Genomic DNA, 17,468 nt, shown 5'->3' on the forward strand with positions numbered 1-17,468 from the left:
CAGCTTAAGCGAATAATCAAAGCCTCATTACATGTCAAGATGTATTCTACCCTGTCACAGGTACGTGCTTACCTTCCAGTGTGTAAAACGTTGACACAATCACATCCCACTCATAGGCATAGAGACTTTACACAGATGGACATTGTTAAGGAACAGTTGGATCAATCTCTCGATTACACCCAGATCCAGCTCAACACACCAAATGGTGGAGGCGTCTCAAACGTAATACATGATAAGGAAGGTTCATGCAAGACTCCAAATGGTGACCAGGTTCATGCAAAGAATAATCCCACATCTAAAAACGGTCTCAGCCAGAAAGATAAGGCAAGACTCATCCAGCAGGACTCTATCCTAATGAAGCAGCCTCAAATGGAAAGGATTGTAATGCAATAGGATTGTGATAAGGTTGTTAAACAACCAAACAAATTGTAACAGAATTTTCACATTAAAAGGACCCTCTCATCTCTCAGGAAAAATAGAGAGAGAAAATCTGAGGCCATGGACGTAGACTCATCCTGAGTCGAACCATGTAAAACCAAGCATTGCATGTGTAAGTATGAATGCTTTTATGGTATCAGATCACACGTCCTCCTGTGACCTGAATTAGTGAAGTTCATGCTGCTGTCAGAATCATCCAGTGACTCATCTCACCACATCTTCACGGGTCGACATGGCTGCAAAAAATAGGATTGTAATGCAATAGGATTGTGATAAGGTTGTTAAACAACCAAACAAATTGTAACAGAATTTTCACATTAAAAGGACCCTCTCATCTCAGGAAAAATAGAGATAGAGAGAGAAAATCTGAGGCCATGGACGTAGACTCATCCTGAGTCAAACCATGTAAAACCGAGCATTGCATGTGTAAGTATGAATGCTTTTATGGTATCAGATCATACGTCCTCCTGTGACCTGAATTAGTGAAGTTCATGCTGCTGTCAGCATCATCCAGTGACTCATCTCACCACATCTTCACGGGTCGACATGGCTGCAAAAAATAGTCACGTTAGCACAGGTGCGATGGATCTTTTCCCTTCAACTCCAGCCCCTACTAGCTTACAATATTTGTTGTCTGTAAAACTGTCTACGAACAATTTTCTTGTGGGAATCACAATCTATTCCCCTGCTGAAAAGTTATGATCTTATGGGATATGTTGATGGATCAAAACCCCGTCCGAATGAATATCGTAGTGAAGCAGGAAAAGAAACTGAGAAAAATCCTGAGTTTATCAAGTGGAAATGCATGGACCAACTCTTACTGAGTTGGATTTTGTCCTCTCTTTCTGACACCATGCATTGTCAAGTGGTTGGATTAACCACATCATATAGTGTATGGAATACGCTTAGAAAAACCTATGCTGCGCACTCCAAAGCCAGGGTGCAACAATTAAAATCCTAGTTACAAAGTTTAGAAAAGAGATCTGATAATGTTTCTACATACTTTCACAAAGCCAAAAGCATCACCCATCAATTGGCCATGACCGAAAAACCTATATCTAGTGATGATCTTACTATGCATATTCTTTCTAGATTACCTATGAGTGAATATGGTTCATTGAGGACTATGTTAAACACTAGAGAAGACCCGATTTCTCTAGAAGATCTACTTGGTATGCTCATTGTTCATGAAGCCGAACCACACGAATTAGAGGAACCAGAACCACTCATGGCTAATTTGACCTACAAATCATCCAATGTAAATCAGCCTCAAGGAAATTGGGGTACCCAAAATTGGTCCAACTTCTCACGAGGAAGAGGCTGTCAATTCAATAGGACCAACTAGAACCATGTTGGGTATAATCAGTCCAATTCCACCAATTCCTCCATCATATGTCATGGACATATAGTTGTTTAGTGCCGTACTACATGTCAAGCATGTCACAAGCAAGGTCATGGTGCATTACAATGCAAGGTATTCAAATTTAAAGAAAGATCCGCTTAGCCCAGAAGCTTATCACACTGATGAAGGAGCATGGTTTCTTGATTCTGGTGCCATAATCTTTCCCTTTATTCCGAATATCAAGGGAACAAGCACATCAAAATTGGTAATGGTTCTTCTTTACTCTAATAACCGCAATTTTTTAGGCATTTATTTAGATATATTATAATACAAATTTAATAATATTGTGATTTGGGCCTGGAATCCAAGTTTCGGATCTAGGACCCATAAAGGAATCTTTACGTATATATTTATCTCGTATAAACTTATATGTATATATATAAGTGCAAAAAAGAAAATTTTTAATTAATCAAATTATTCAAGTGATAGCTATTTATATAAGGCATAAATGGGCTTGGGATCCACATTCGGGATCCAAGACCCAGATAGGATCCTTATGGATATAGGTAAAATACCATATATATATATAAATATTATACAAGTGATTTCATGGGATCCATGATTGGATCCATTCGGATCCAATCTATGGATCCATACCGAGTGGGAGGCACGGGTCCAGAACCGCGACCGGGTTTGGATCCCGAGTCGCAGACCCGGACCCGGCCCGCTCGTTAAAATGATAAAAAGGAGGGGGTGGGTTTTAATAAGGCAACCCGATAAGGGTTGCCCGATTCTTTTAACAGGCGTTAGGGTTTAGAGAGAACCCTAACCCCAATCGCAAGGAAGAGAGGGGGGTGGATGAGCCGCAGTCGCCGGAGATGTGGTAACGGCCTCCATCACTTTCGGAGGGCCTCCTCCCTCTTCAAAAAAGGTCGGTACCCTTGCTCTCTCTCTCTCTGTTAGTGTGCGCATGTCGGAGAAAGGGGCTCCGTCGCCGATAAGTTTCGGCTACCGACTGCCATCGAAAGCCACAGTGAGCACCCTCCTCCACGGTAGTGGAGAGGAGCGACATCAGCCTGCATCCTCCCACCACGGCAACCTCTGATCGCCGGAAAATCATCGAAAAAGGTACGGTTCTTCTTTAGAATCTGGGTGAGGAATCGAAGATGGGTTCGATTCCGTGTATGGATTCGAGATGAGAATCCATGGAAACCCTTTTAGATGGTTGTTTTCTTTGTTTTCAAGATCCAATGGGGTCGATCGCAAATCCCTATGTAAAAAGGGGAGGGTAAGGGCTTACGGCAATGAAAACCCCGAATCGACTGATTCGAGGATTTCAGGATCTCCAGGGTGAGGTTAGACGAATTGGGGGTTTCCATCAACCCTATGTTAAAATATGTGTACTCGTACACATATATGTATGTTGAAATATAATCCTTAAATGTACGAGTATATATTTATATATATATATATATATATATATATATATATATATATATAAAGATACGTATACATATATATATATATATGTATACGTATCTCTATTTATATATATATATATATAAATATATATATTTTCTCTTCCTAAAATACCCTCAAGGGTATTCTTGTAATTTGTCATTTTACGCATATTCCAATTGGAATATGCATGTAATTTTTCTTTTATTTTTTAGTTTCTTTTTTATTTTTATTTTTTGTGGTTTGCGCCACCTAGGGAGGCTCCCCAAAGAGTCGTTGGGGAGCCCCCAACGACTCCTTTGGGAGCCCCCTATGTGGCTCCTCTCTTGTGTTATAAATAGGGGTCTCCCCCTTTGTATTCTTCACTTCTTGGAGGAGCTCATGCTCCATTGTATAGGGTTTTTACCCTCTTCTTCCTATTTCTTCAATAATATTCAACTTATGACTTTAAGTCATATTTATCCCTTTTATGGGTTTATGTATTAGCACTTGATGTGCTTGTGTTGTTCCCTTAAGTGGGTATATTCGCACTTAATGTGCATGTGTATGGGTTCATTATCGAACCTAAAATATTCAAAGTCACTTTCTAACATGGTATCAGAGCCCGGTTACGATGGGGTTGTCTCTTGGCGCAACGGAAAGCATGGTGCTCAAGAAATGGTGAAGTATTCATTGTTCCTTCTTTTTTTTTTGAAGTTTTCGGTATGTATCTCTTTTCTTAACATATTATGCATTATGAAACTATTTTTCTTGCACATTTAGTGTTTTTTGATAGTTGAATCATTTTCTTTCACATTTCGTGTGTTCGTATATTTTAAAATATCTATTTTTAAATTTGGTGAACTTGTTTATTGTTTAAATATATAATTCTTGGCTATTGATTCCTCATCACATATAATAGTAATTTATGTTGTTAAAGTTATCTTCAATTATGTGGGATTTATGATGTTTACATAAGTATTTCATGATTGACCTATAAATTACCTTTTAAAAATTATATATGATGTCTTGATTAATGATCGTTGTTTAAAACTCTTTTCTCTCATATAAAGTCTAATTTGTTTTGAGTTCCTCTCTTGTTTATGGATTTTAGTGCATGTTTTTTTTGAAAAATCTTGATATAATTCTTATATAAGAATCTCTCACATCTTTATCTTTGTTATGAATCCTAAGTAGTTCTCGTTAATGATAACTATTTATGAGAACTCCTAAAGATGTTTCAATGATTTTGGTTTATTTAAAGGTTTTTTGAAAAATTGTTTGTGATAAATAGGTTGTTCGAACCGTTGTAAAAGATCTTTTAAAAGAATTTCTCACACTATATAGAATGCATAGTATCTATTACATCTTTTTGGTATAAAAGATTTCATTAAATTTATTGATGCAACTTTACAAACTTGTTGGTTTGTATTTCTCACATAAGATTTCAAAACCTCTTGATTCTATCTCTAAGGATGCCTACATTGGCCATAATATGGTATTCTTTTAAATTGCATTTATCAAGCATAAAATTGCATAATTGAAGCATGAGAGTCTCAAGCATTTGCATCTTTTATGAAATACATGCATTATTGCATGTTTGATATTATTACGCTTTTTGCGTATTCTTTGTTCAAGTGTTGTGAGAGTGCCTTCGTGCACATCTTTTCTAAAGTATTTGTACTCATATACGTATTGTCTCTTCGTAGACATTTTTACATTGTGGAGCTTTTGTGCACATTTCTTTTGGTGAAAGTGTAATGAATTTAGATATTGATTCTTTTGTTGAATCATTATAAAACATTGTAAGTGCTTATAGCAATTTGTATATTTCCGCATATCTCAATTAAAGAATATTAAAACTTGTTGTATGGGATTTAATCCCAATTCTATAAATTTTCAAGTATTTTTGAATATCTTTTCTTGGGTATTGTGTTAAAGCTCTCCTTGCGAACCATTACGGTTCTTGTGATTTCTTTGTTAAAAGCTTGATTTTCTTCTCTTGATTATCCCAAGATGATTTCTTTATGTCATTATGTTCTTTGAAAAGTTTTTTTTTTATGGTACTTATCTTATCCATCACAAGTTATATGATGCATCGATTCTTTTATGACCCTATTGTTATATTAGAGATATTTGAGGTGAGTTATGGGCACCTTGTGTTATATCATTTTAGATTGTCCACTTGCCATATTATAGATGGTGGTTGAGGTGAGTTATGAGCACCTTGTGTTATATCATTTTAGATTGTCCACTTGCCATATTATAGATGGTGGTTGAGGTGAGTTATGGGCACCTTGGGACTCTAGAATGATTTGGTATATGAGTATGACACTCGTTTGATGTTGGCCATTGATCTTATGGATGCTCTTATTTATATATAAATGTGATGGATATATGATGTTTGAAACCTTAAAATGTTTTAAGGTATATTAAAATCAAGGTTTTTGGGATTATTGCCCAACCTTTTATTGTTTATGAATCTTATGAGTGCATTTGCACATTTGTGTTTTGTGCTTTTGTGCACAAGTGTTCTTGGTGTGTGTATATTCACACATGTATTCCAAAATATTGTTGTTATGGGTATTCTTTTTGAAGAATATTGTTCTATTGATTCAAGGTTTTATATATATGTTTGTCATTACAAAGTTTTATTACCTCAAAAGTCTTCTCCTTTTATAACTCTTATCTAAGTGTCATCATATGTAGACAAGAATTTTATTACACCTTTATGTGTTGATAGCCCTTTGTTGGCTTTGTTTCTCTTGTTCTAGTAGCTAAACACGCTTGTCTTGAGTGTTATCATATATAGACAAGGCACGTTGATTCACACCATGGTGTGTGATCTTTAGTCCATGTTGGCATTTGTGCAAGGTTTTAAAACCCGTGACTTGGAACTCGACTCGTTCTTTATTGACTCGTGACTCGGCGGGTCAACTCGGTGACTCAGACCGGGTTTTGTTAACTTTTGATTTTAAAAGAAAAACAATATATAATTTGTCTGAAACCATGTTTTTGAGTAAACATAGTCTCCAAATGTCTGTAAGAATATAAAAACAACTGCAAAGAGCTATAGAGGTTTGCTTGAATAATTGAATTTGATATCTATACAAGCACTTTGACTAATTCATGACTTGAATTAGAGGATTTGGTCACCATGAGTTCAGTCTGCTACTACCTAAGGTTCCTAAAATGGCCAATCATATATGCTAGCTTGTTTTAAAAGTTTTAATTCTCTCTCTAACAAATCCATAAATGTAAAATAGGGATATATGTGCATATTGAAAGTTTACAAAATGCCCAATATCAACATAAATAAGCAATTTTCTCATGTATAAAACTATGCAGGAAATATATTAATGGCACAACTATAAAAAGACTACTAATATTTGAATATGTACAATGCTTGTTTACATAACAAATGGATGATGAAACCTAAATGTGACTTTCCATAGGCACAGTTGACCCGCCATATATAGTGAGAATCATTTCTTTAAAATATTTTGCTAGAATAAGTTGATAACACAGGGTGAACAGTAGTTCGAACAACATGGCGATTTTATTCTATGGATTTAAATGCTTTTTTATCTTTAAATGATTTTTATTTTCTTTTTTATACAAAATCTGGAGGTAACCCTTGTTAAAATATATGTACTTATATATTTCGAAACTGTAATTTGAAACTCAAAAAACAAATTTCAAACATCCCAAAACTCGGCCGAGTCAGGCCGAGTCAGGCCGAGTCAAGCCGAGTCAAGCCGAGCCGAGTCAAGCCGAGTCAAGCCCGAGTCAAGCCCGAGTTTTGGCAAACCGAGTTTGCCTTGCCGGGTTGACTCGCTGGAGGGGCGAGCCGAGCCGAGTCAGCCGAGTCAACGAGTTGACTCGGCGAGTTTTAAAACACTGCATTTGTGTCCTTGTTCTAGTCGCTGAGTAATATGCCCATGGTTGACTTCTTTCACTCAATTCAAATGTCATTTTATGTAGACAAGAGATTGAAATGAAAAGAGGCGGAAGCACCAATAGGGCAAAAGTCACTCTTTAAGAGTGACTACAAGAGCCAAGAACACAAACACCAAATGTGCACACACCAAAACTCAAAAATATAGAAAATGACTTAAAGTCATAAGTTGGATTTATTGAAGAAAGGAAGAGAAGGGTGTACAAACCCATACTATTACAAGGGGGAAGCTCCTCTTTTTATAGAGGAGGAGAGCACTTTAGAGGGACCATAAAGGGGGCTCCCTTCTAGTCGTTGGGAGCCCCAACGGTCATAAATATGACTGTTGGGGCCCCAACGACTAGATGGGTGGGGCCCCCTTTATGGTTCCAAAAAGCAAAAAACAGAAAATAAAAAGGAAAAAGAAAAAGGGGAAAAAAGAAAGAAAAGGAAAAAACAAAAAAGTACATATGGAATTACCAAAACACCCCTATCGGGTTTTTGGTTTATACAAAACAGAAAAAAGCTATATAATTATGTATATATACATATATACGTATATATACTTATATATATATATACTAATGTATATATATAAGTATATGTATATATATATTTATATATACATAATTTAACATGCCCCCTCAAACTTTACGGGGAAAAGACCGAAAGTTTGCCAAGAAGAAACATGAATCGTGGAGTTGGGAGCGCCTTGGTGAAGAAGTCAGCTAGTTGATACTCTGAAGTGACATATGGCAATGTGATGGTCCATTTGAGATATTCGTCTCGAACATAATGGCAATCCATTTCGATATGCTTGGTCCGCTCATGAAAGGTGTGATTGCTGGCAATGTATATCGCACTCTTGTTATCACAACAGAGCTTGGTGGGAGTGAAAATGGGAACGCCCATGTCACCAAGAAGACTTCTGAGCCACACAATCTCCATAGTTGTCATCGCCATAGCCCGATATTCCGCTTCAGTAGATGATAAGAAGACCTTCTGCTGCTTCTTGCATCTCCACGAGATGAGAGATTCACCTAAAAAAATGCAAAGACCCGTAATTGAGATCCGATCATTGGGATTTCCTCCCCAGTCAGCATCAGTAAAAGCAGTCAATTCAAGAGATAAGGAAGAGGATAAGAAGAGTCCCTTGGAGATGGTATTTTTGATATATCGCACAATTCTCATTACGGCTGCCATATGAACCGTAGTAGGAGCGTGTTGAAATTGGCTCGCTGCATGAACCGCATGAGCTATGTCTGGACGTGTGATGGATAGATAGGTGAGGGATCCAATTAATTGATGGTAGGGGGTTGGATCTTCAAGAAGAACACCATCTTCAAGTCTTAGTTTCGCATTGATAACTTCAGGAGTCTCCACTTTCTTTTCATCAGATATTCCTGATTTGGTACAAATTTCTGCAGCTAACTTCATTTGAGATAAGATGTACCCACGCGCTGAATAAGCCACTTCAATTCCTAAAAAATATCTCAAATAACCAAGGTCAGACATATCAAAAGTATCTTTTAACATAAACTTAACATCATTCACTCCCTTTTTGTCATTCCCAGTGATGATCATATCATCAACATACAACAGAAGCATAATAATGGAGTCACCTGTCCTTTTGACAAAAAGAGCAGTGTCAGTATAACAAGAAGAAAAACCTAAATTGATTAATACATTACTAAACCTGTCATACCAAGCTTTAGGAGCTTGCTTAAGTCCATATAAAGCCTTTTTTAATTTTAAAACTTTTCCATTTAAATTCATACCTGGAGGTGGTTCCATATAAACTTCTTCATTTAAATTACCATTCAAGAAGGCATTTTTAACATCAAGTTGAAAGATGGGCCATTTTTTAACAGAAGCTATAGCAATAAGGGATCGAACACTAGTCATTCGAGCAACTGGGGCAAAAGTTTCATCATAGTCTACCCCATACTCTTGGGCATAACCTTTGGCTACCAACCTAGCCTTATATCTTTCTAATGAACCATCACTCTTAGTTTTTACTTTAAACACCCATCTACATCCAATGGGTTTCTTGCTATTGGGAGGATCAATGATTTCCCAAGTTTGCGCCTTTTTAAGGGCATTAAGTTCAAGCTCCATAGCTTCATTCCAATGAGCATATTGTTTAGCATCATTGTAATGAGATGGTTCATGAAAGGAGTGAAGAGCAAGAAGACATGCTCGATAATTAGGGGAAAAAGAGTCATAAGAAACAAATCTATTTGGAATCTTAGGAATGCGATTTGATCTTCTTTGAGAGGTTTCTTCTATCAACTCACTTTGAGAAAATCTTTCAAGGGCACAAGGAGGATTTCTTTCATTCCTTCTAGAGTAGACTTGTATTTGTCTTGAAGCATTTTCTTCTAAGTTTTGATCATTATTTGGATGTTCAACAAGATCTTCATTAAGAGGTTCATTAAGATCAATATGATCGTCTATGATGTTTTCTTGAGGTAACAAGTCAAATAAAAAGGAATAGTCAATATTTTCATTTGGTTGATGCGAAAAACCATTTTCTTCTTCGAGGAATATGACATCTTTTGAGATATAAAGTTTATTCTTAATTATGTCAAAACATCGATATCATTTTTGTTTTTCGCCATATCCCAAAAAAATACATTCAATAGCCCTAGGAGAGAGTTTATCATTTTTGCGAGTTAAAACAAAGCATTTACATCCAAAAATTCTTAATCTTTTATAATCGGGAGACATATTGTAAAGTTTTTCAAATGGAGAAAGATTTTTCAAAGAGGATGAAGGGATTCTATTGATGAGATATGTTGAAGTTAGAACCGCTTCGGCCCAAAAGGATTTTGGGATATTTTTTGAAATCAATAATGTTCTTGTAGTTTCTATTATGTGCCTATGCTTTCTTTCCGCAAGACCATTTTGTTGCGAACTGTTGGGACAAGAACGTTGATGACAAATTCCATTTTCTTTTAAGTAATTTTGAAAATCATTAGACATATATTCACCTCCCGAATCGGACCTAAGAATAGATAGATTCCCCAAAAATTGATTTTTAACCATTGCATGAAATTCTTTAAAGAAAGAGAAGACTTCAGATTTGCGACTTAGGAAGTATATCCACGTAAATCTAGTGAAGTCATCAATAAAGACCACATAATACGAAAAACCTCCTTTAGATAAAATTGGGGAAGGTCCCCACACATCGGAATGAACAAGTTCAAATGGCCGAGTGGCAAAATAACTTCTTTGAGGAAACGGAGTAGCTTTAGATTTCCCAAAAATGCAATCTTTACAAGTCATGTGATTGTCTTTACAAGTATTGTACAAAAAAGGGAAGAGAGACATTTTTACAAAATTTGAATGACCAAGTCTCTCATGCCAAATTCCAATACTTTTGTCTTTAACAAGATTGCAAGATGACTTAGATGGAAGCGTCAAAAAGTCCATAAAATAGAGATCACCCCTCTATGGCCTTGCCCAATCAGCTTCCCTGACTGGAGATCCTGCACGATGCAATCTTTAGGTGAGAAAGAGACTTGGCATCCATGGTCGGTGATTTGGGAAACGGAAAAGAGATTTAAATTAATTTTTGGAACAACTCTTACTTTAGGAACAAAATTTTTTTGAGAATTTTTGAAGTCAAGTGTTCCAATACTTTCAATTTTTAATGACGTTCCATCGGCCGTTGAAACATAGGAGGACATGGGTTCGGAAAAAATATTTGAAAGGGAGTTTTTATGTAACGACCCCAACTCCTACCTTTGAAAAATGCGGAATATTTTTTTTTTTTCTAAGAGTCGCGGAAAACTTCCCAGAGACCTGGGGTCCCTACAGTTCCAATTTCAGTTGGATAACCACACACCACAAGGCAACTTACATTTATCAATCATAACCAATCCACTGAAACTCTTTTATTAATGAATCAATAAGAGTAATATGTTCCATGTCAATAGTGAAATATCAAATTGCAGGAAATCAGAAGAACTAAAAGAAAATAACAGTAGAGCCACTCTGTCCGTAAGTGAAGCCGTCTGAAACAATTGTGACCCTCGTATCCCTCAGAAGCTAGTCGACTTCACTGCTCACCTGTGCCTGGGAAAAACCAATAAAATAAGAGGGTCAGAAATCCGAAGAATTCTGCGTACAGGTTTCCCTAATGAATCAAATAAGAAAAAGAGCATAAATAAGATCCATGTAATATTTTGAGGAAATACAATTATACTCAATTCTTAAGTCAATTAACCATTCATGCATAATTAAACAGTTAACAGGAGGGAACACGAAATATGCAACATTGATCATAACTTAATCAATAAGGCAATTAAATGTAAAATAGATCAACATCATACAATGATCAACATAAACAACTAAGTGAACAGGTAAATATGCATGAACTAATGCATAGCAGGAATATGCATGATTTGTCTGCAATGCATGAACCATTTATTATCTTCCATTTAAGTTTTCCTCTTTCTATATGCATGTCCTATTAAATGCACACATCCTTAAGTTCCTCTTTTTAATTACAGTGGCCCGCGGATACACCAAACGGGTACAATCCCCGAGGTTAAGTAGGGTTCCCGGGGTAGCTTCACACAATTTGTATTTTGTTACCGGGTTCCAAACTTAGCCCTCGACCGATATCAGGAAACAACACCATCCATCGGAACCTTGGAAAACAGCATCCAAAGTCGGGGACACCAGGGAAAACAGCATCCACTGGCGCCACTTTCTTGGTATACCAAAACAAACTCACAGCTGTGACTAACACACCACTCCCGGGTAAAGTGGCGGATTCTCCCTAAAACCGTGGCCAGGAGAAGAACCTCAATATCGGGTTCAGGGGCAACAAAACGCACACGGAGTTTTTGTATCCTCACGGTTTCCCCTAAACCGCAATATCCAAGACTCCCACGCTAAAGCAGGAACATCAAGGAGAAAGTGAATTACACTGTTCTTTATTTTCTTTTATCTGGTTATTAATTCATTGCTTTTACATTTGCAATTTACATGCAGAATTAATAACATAAGCTTGCACATCAGCATGCTAAGCTTTTCACGGGAGCACAACCCATAGAACAGTGCGGTAAAACAACAATATCACATTTGATTTGTTGCAATGCATCAAAATAATTAAAACGGAGAACGACTGGTTCTCGAGGCTCACCCAGCCCCTGATGATCCAATTTGATCATCACCGCATTCATAAGCGAAAATCCGCAATCACATGCCACTATGCATTCTTTTCACATGCTTTCCAATGCGCATTCATGTATGCAAGTTGTGCATGAATCAATAATTTCATAAGCATAAGCATAAATTCACACACCCACATTAAATGCAAGCTTTTTCTCAATACAAGTATTCATGTCATACATGATCTCATTTTATGCATCTATTCATATCATATGCATGCTTTCAATTACGTGAACACTCATGCAATGTTCCACATATAATCGCATTAATTCCATGCAACTCATGCATATAAAAAAAAAACCACTCTTATCTCAAAACTTTAACTTAACATGAAACATTCAGTTAAAGCATTAGAAACAGCTTATACCATGGCAAACAGAAAACAGTTACATAACTAACTAAATCATGGCAGCACCCATAAACGTTTCTGTTCCACTAACTACGTAGGGTATACCTAATAAGCTTTACATGACCATGTGTTTTATCACCTTATAAACAGGTGTGGCTATAAAAAAAAAATCAATTGGAAGCCTGAGTATGTATACATAGGAGAATTTAAATCAGAAATGTCAAAAGCATCTTCTAAACCTCACAAGTTTTTTTTTTTGGTATTCTTCCAACAATCTCTACAGCAAACTATTAATGCCTGCCTATGCAAAATAGCAAATATGCACCACATTTTAGAAGCATCTCAGGTTTATATATATATATATATATATATATATATATATATATATATATTTTAAAAACAGAAAACAGCCCTTCCGAGCCCACTTGCTGGGATCAAGATGACCTTGCCAACCGACCCCTGGCAGGCCCCATCTGCACTACATACAGGGCTGTTGTGCCAGCCCTGAACTGATCCGTTAGCATACAGAAACACAAGGTATGCCCCTTGACATTAAAATTTCCTAGGGGTCCTAAAAGGATGAATTGACCCAAACCTGTACATGTTCTAATATAACAAAAAGAAGAACTCACAAAAATTTCTGGTTTAGCAGTAAATCTGAATATGCACACATAATAGCTCTCGTACTAGACTCACCATGACATAACACACTATTCCCCCCTTTTTTTTTTTTTTCTTACAATAGCAATACTAGAGTATTGATATAAACGAATGCTGAAATGTATATGAGCAACTTAAATATGCATTCACAGCAAGACACCTAAGGCCGAAATCGTGCTCTTGGGGTGTTATGCTCAACAAAGCCGGAATCCGAAATCGGGTGCTAGAAGACCCATCAGCAGGACATGGGATGCAAGTTTTGAAGTCACGATTTCACATAAGAATAACCCAAACATGCATTTTAATACACTATTCTATCTGAATCCAAAAGAAAACATGATTTCTAACTTAATACTAGTATTAAATCTTGCTGACAAATCATTTAAAATGTTAACACATTAGGTCGGCTGCTTGTTATACCTATGTAACTACCTGTATATACCTGTACATAGGCAGCCACACATATATATGAAGATATGTAAAAACCTGCTCAAATATACTTAAGAACATACGTTAGCTTAGCCATGGATATTAAAACCACTATACAGATTTCACCCCTTCTCCTTGGCTTTACCAGAACATTACATAAAATACGAATCTATGCTCCCTTTTCCTATTCAAATCAAAGGAGAAACCCGTACCTATTTAAGAAATTTCTGGCGATCAACGACTGCAATCGTGTGGGTAGGGCCGGCTGGAATCGTCCCTTGCGGCAGCTGTGACGAGGGCACCTATCGTGGCTGCGGTAGCTGCTGGTGGCTGCGGCTGTCCGGTGACCTCCACCTCCCCAACACACGTCCACACGAGGGAGAGAGAGAGAAACGAGGGTAGAGAGAAATGAGGGCGACGAGGGAAGAGATCCCCTCTCCACTCCCTCTTATCGGTAGATCCCCCCCCCCTTTTCCAGCCGAGATGGGTGGGGGTTTCGGTTACGCCTGCGTAACCCCCCCCCCCCCCTCTTTCCCCTTTTCTTTGTTTCTTCAAACATATCGGGCAACCCTTATCGGGTTGCCCTTTACGTTCTTTAAAAGGGCGCTACAAGGTCACGGGGTGGGACTCAGGTCCGGACCCGAGACCCGTGACCCGACTCCAAACTGTATGGATCCACAAGTTGGATCCGAATGGATCCAACTGTGGATCCTCAGATAAGTTTTAAAATTTAAAATTTTATTTAATTTGCATTTCATAAAATTTTAACCCCCATTAATATGGATCCGCAAGTTGGATCCAAGTGGATCCAACGGTGGATCCTCGAGTTCGCTTAATATATATATATATATGTATATTTCTATTTTATCACTAATATTAATATTATTTTAGTATAACACAAACATTTAACCGTAAATACCCCTTTATGGGTCCTAGATCCGAAATATGGATCTAGGCCCAATTTGAATAAATTTGAAATATTTTCTAATAAAAATCTCGGGTTTTACATCCCTACCCCCTTAAAAGAATTTCGTCCGCGAAATTATAATATACTAAATAAGTATTGGTAGTGCCAAAATTAAATATATCACACGAGTACTATCGATTTGCCAACTAAGAAGATACCTTAGACCAGATCAGTCTGATCGTCCTGAGTAGAAGTCGTAACGGCATAAACTCTCCCGTTGGTCTTTCGTTGGCCCTGTTGTTGCTGAGGTCTCTGTGGTTGTGGTTGTTGTTGTTGTAGCTGTTGCTGTCCTCCCTGAGCTGCTGGCGGGTTGGGACAGTAGGGAGCGATGTGCCCTGGCTGCTGGCACCGATAGCAAACTCCCTTGAACAACGGACAAAAACCCTGTGGATGACTTTCATTACATCTACGACACATTGATTGGGCTTTCCCCTGCTGTTGCCTCTGCTGAGGTTGTCCCTGGTGCGCACCCTGCTGACGTCCTTCCTGAGTTCGCTGCTTTTTGCCAACCTGAGTCTTTTCGCCTATCGGCGGGTCCTTCCTTTTTCCGCCCGAAGCATTCCCTCCATTTGTGCCTCCCTTATGTGATACATTCCGAGACCTCTCCCAGTCCTCGGTTAGTACGGTGGCCGACTCGATCGCCTCGGCCAGGGTAGAAGGACGACCCCCGAGCACACGAGTCCGTAACCCATCTTTCAGTCCACGCACGAATCTAGCCGCCCTTGCCTTCTCATTCTTGAAGAGGTTTGGGCTATACTTCTCAAGACTCCGGAACTTAGTAGTGTATTCCACTAGACTCATGGTCCCCTGAGTCAGATCGAGGAACCTTTGTTGCATCTGCTCCTCGGCGTAAGGGGGAAAATAGGCGTCCAGAAACTCCTCCCTGAACGTCTCCCAAGGAATCTCATCCCAATCAGCAAATTTCACCCTTCGCAGGGTGTCCCACCAGTTCATGGCATCGCCCTTTAAGCGGTACGTGCCAAAGGGTGTCTTTCTCTCCTCAGGGACAAGTAAGACATCAAACACCCGCTCAATCTCCTCGACCCAGCTTGCAGCGGCCTCTGGGTCTGCCTTTCCTGAAAAAGAAGGCGGGTCCAACTTCAGAAACCTCTCGAACGAAACGCCACCTGCGTTGGGAACAATGTTGACCGGAGGGTCACGAGTCGCTGCCTGCACGGCTGCCTGTGCAGCTGCCTGTGCAGCCTGTGCCGCTTGGGCCGTTTGTGCAGCTTGTGCCGCCATAGTCTCTGTTAGGGTATGGATGGTCTCCATCATGAAATCTCTTTCCTCCTGCCAGTTCGTGGGAGCAGCAGTAGAAGACGAAGCGCCTCTGCGGGTATAATGCGACATCTACAACGTGCATCCTTTCTACAAATTAGACTCCTACTGATCCTACCCCCTTAGGGTTGATCACGAACAATAATAGTTCACGTGATCATACCAAGAATTATTAAATTCACTAAAAAAAATATTAAACTATAATTTCAATCAATCACACAAAATTCACAGACTTAAAATAAAAGTATTAAATAGCCATACCAGTGAATAAGACTGCTCTGGAGGACGAGTCACACTTGTCGACGCTTCAGGACAGGGCTCATATACCAAAATTTAGAAATTTAACACAAGAAAGATGATAAAAGTGTAAGTCTTTGTGGTGGCTCTTATACCAAACCTGTAACGACCCCAACTCCTACCTTTGAAAAATGCGGAATATTTTTTTTTTTTCTAAGAGTCGCGGAAAACTTCCCAGAGACCTGGGGTCCCTACAGTTCCAATTTCAGTTGGATAACCACACACCACAAAGCAACTTACATTTATCAATCATAACCAATCCACTGAAACTCTTTTATTAATGAATCAATAAGAGTAATATGTTCCATGTCAACAGTGAAATATCAAATTGCAGGAAATCAGAAGAACTAAAAGAAAATAACAGTAGAGCCACTCTGTCCGTAAGTGAAGCCGTCTGAAACAATTGTGACCCTCGTATCCCTCAGAAGCTAGTCGACTTCACTGCTCACCTGTGCCTGGGAAAAACCAATAAAATAAGAGGGTCAGAAATCCGAAGAATTCTGCGTACAGGTTTCCCTAATGAATCAAATAAGAAAAAGAGCATAAATAAGATCCATGTAATATTTTGAGGAAATACAATTATACTCAATTCTTAAGTCAATTAACCATTCATGCATAATTAAACAGTTAACAGGAGGGAACACGAAATATGCAACATTGATCATAACTTAATCAATAAGGCAATTAAATGTAAAATAGATCAACATCATACAATGATCAACATAAACAACTAAGTGAACAGGTAAATATGCATGAACTAATGCATAGCAGGAATATGCATGATTTGTCTGCAATGCATGAACCATTTATTATCTTCCATTTAAGTTTTCCTCTTTCTATATGCATGTCCTATTAAATGCACACATCCTTAAGTTCCTCTTTTTAATTACAGTGGCCCGCGGATACACCAAACGGGTACAATCCCCGAGGTTAAGTAGGGTTCCCGGGGTAGCTTCACACAATTTGTATTTTGTTACCGGGTTCCAAACTTAGCCCTCGACCGATATCAGGAAACAACACCATCCATCGGAACCTTGGAAAACAGCATCCAAAGTCGGGGACACCAGGGAAAACAGCATCCACTGGCGCCACTTTCTTGGTATACCAAAACAAACTCACAGCTGTGACTAACACACCACTCCCGGGTAAA

The sequence above is a fragment of the Nuphar pumila genome, chromosome 2 (genome assembly GCF_984573655.1).
Source record: "Nuphar pumila chromosome 2, dmNupPumi1.hap1.1, whole genome shotgun sequence".
Taxonomy (NCBI): domain Eukaryota; kingdom Viridiplantae; phylum Streptophyta; class Magnoliopsida; order Nymphaeales; family Nymphaeaceae; genus Nuphar; species Nuphar pumila.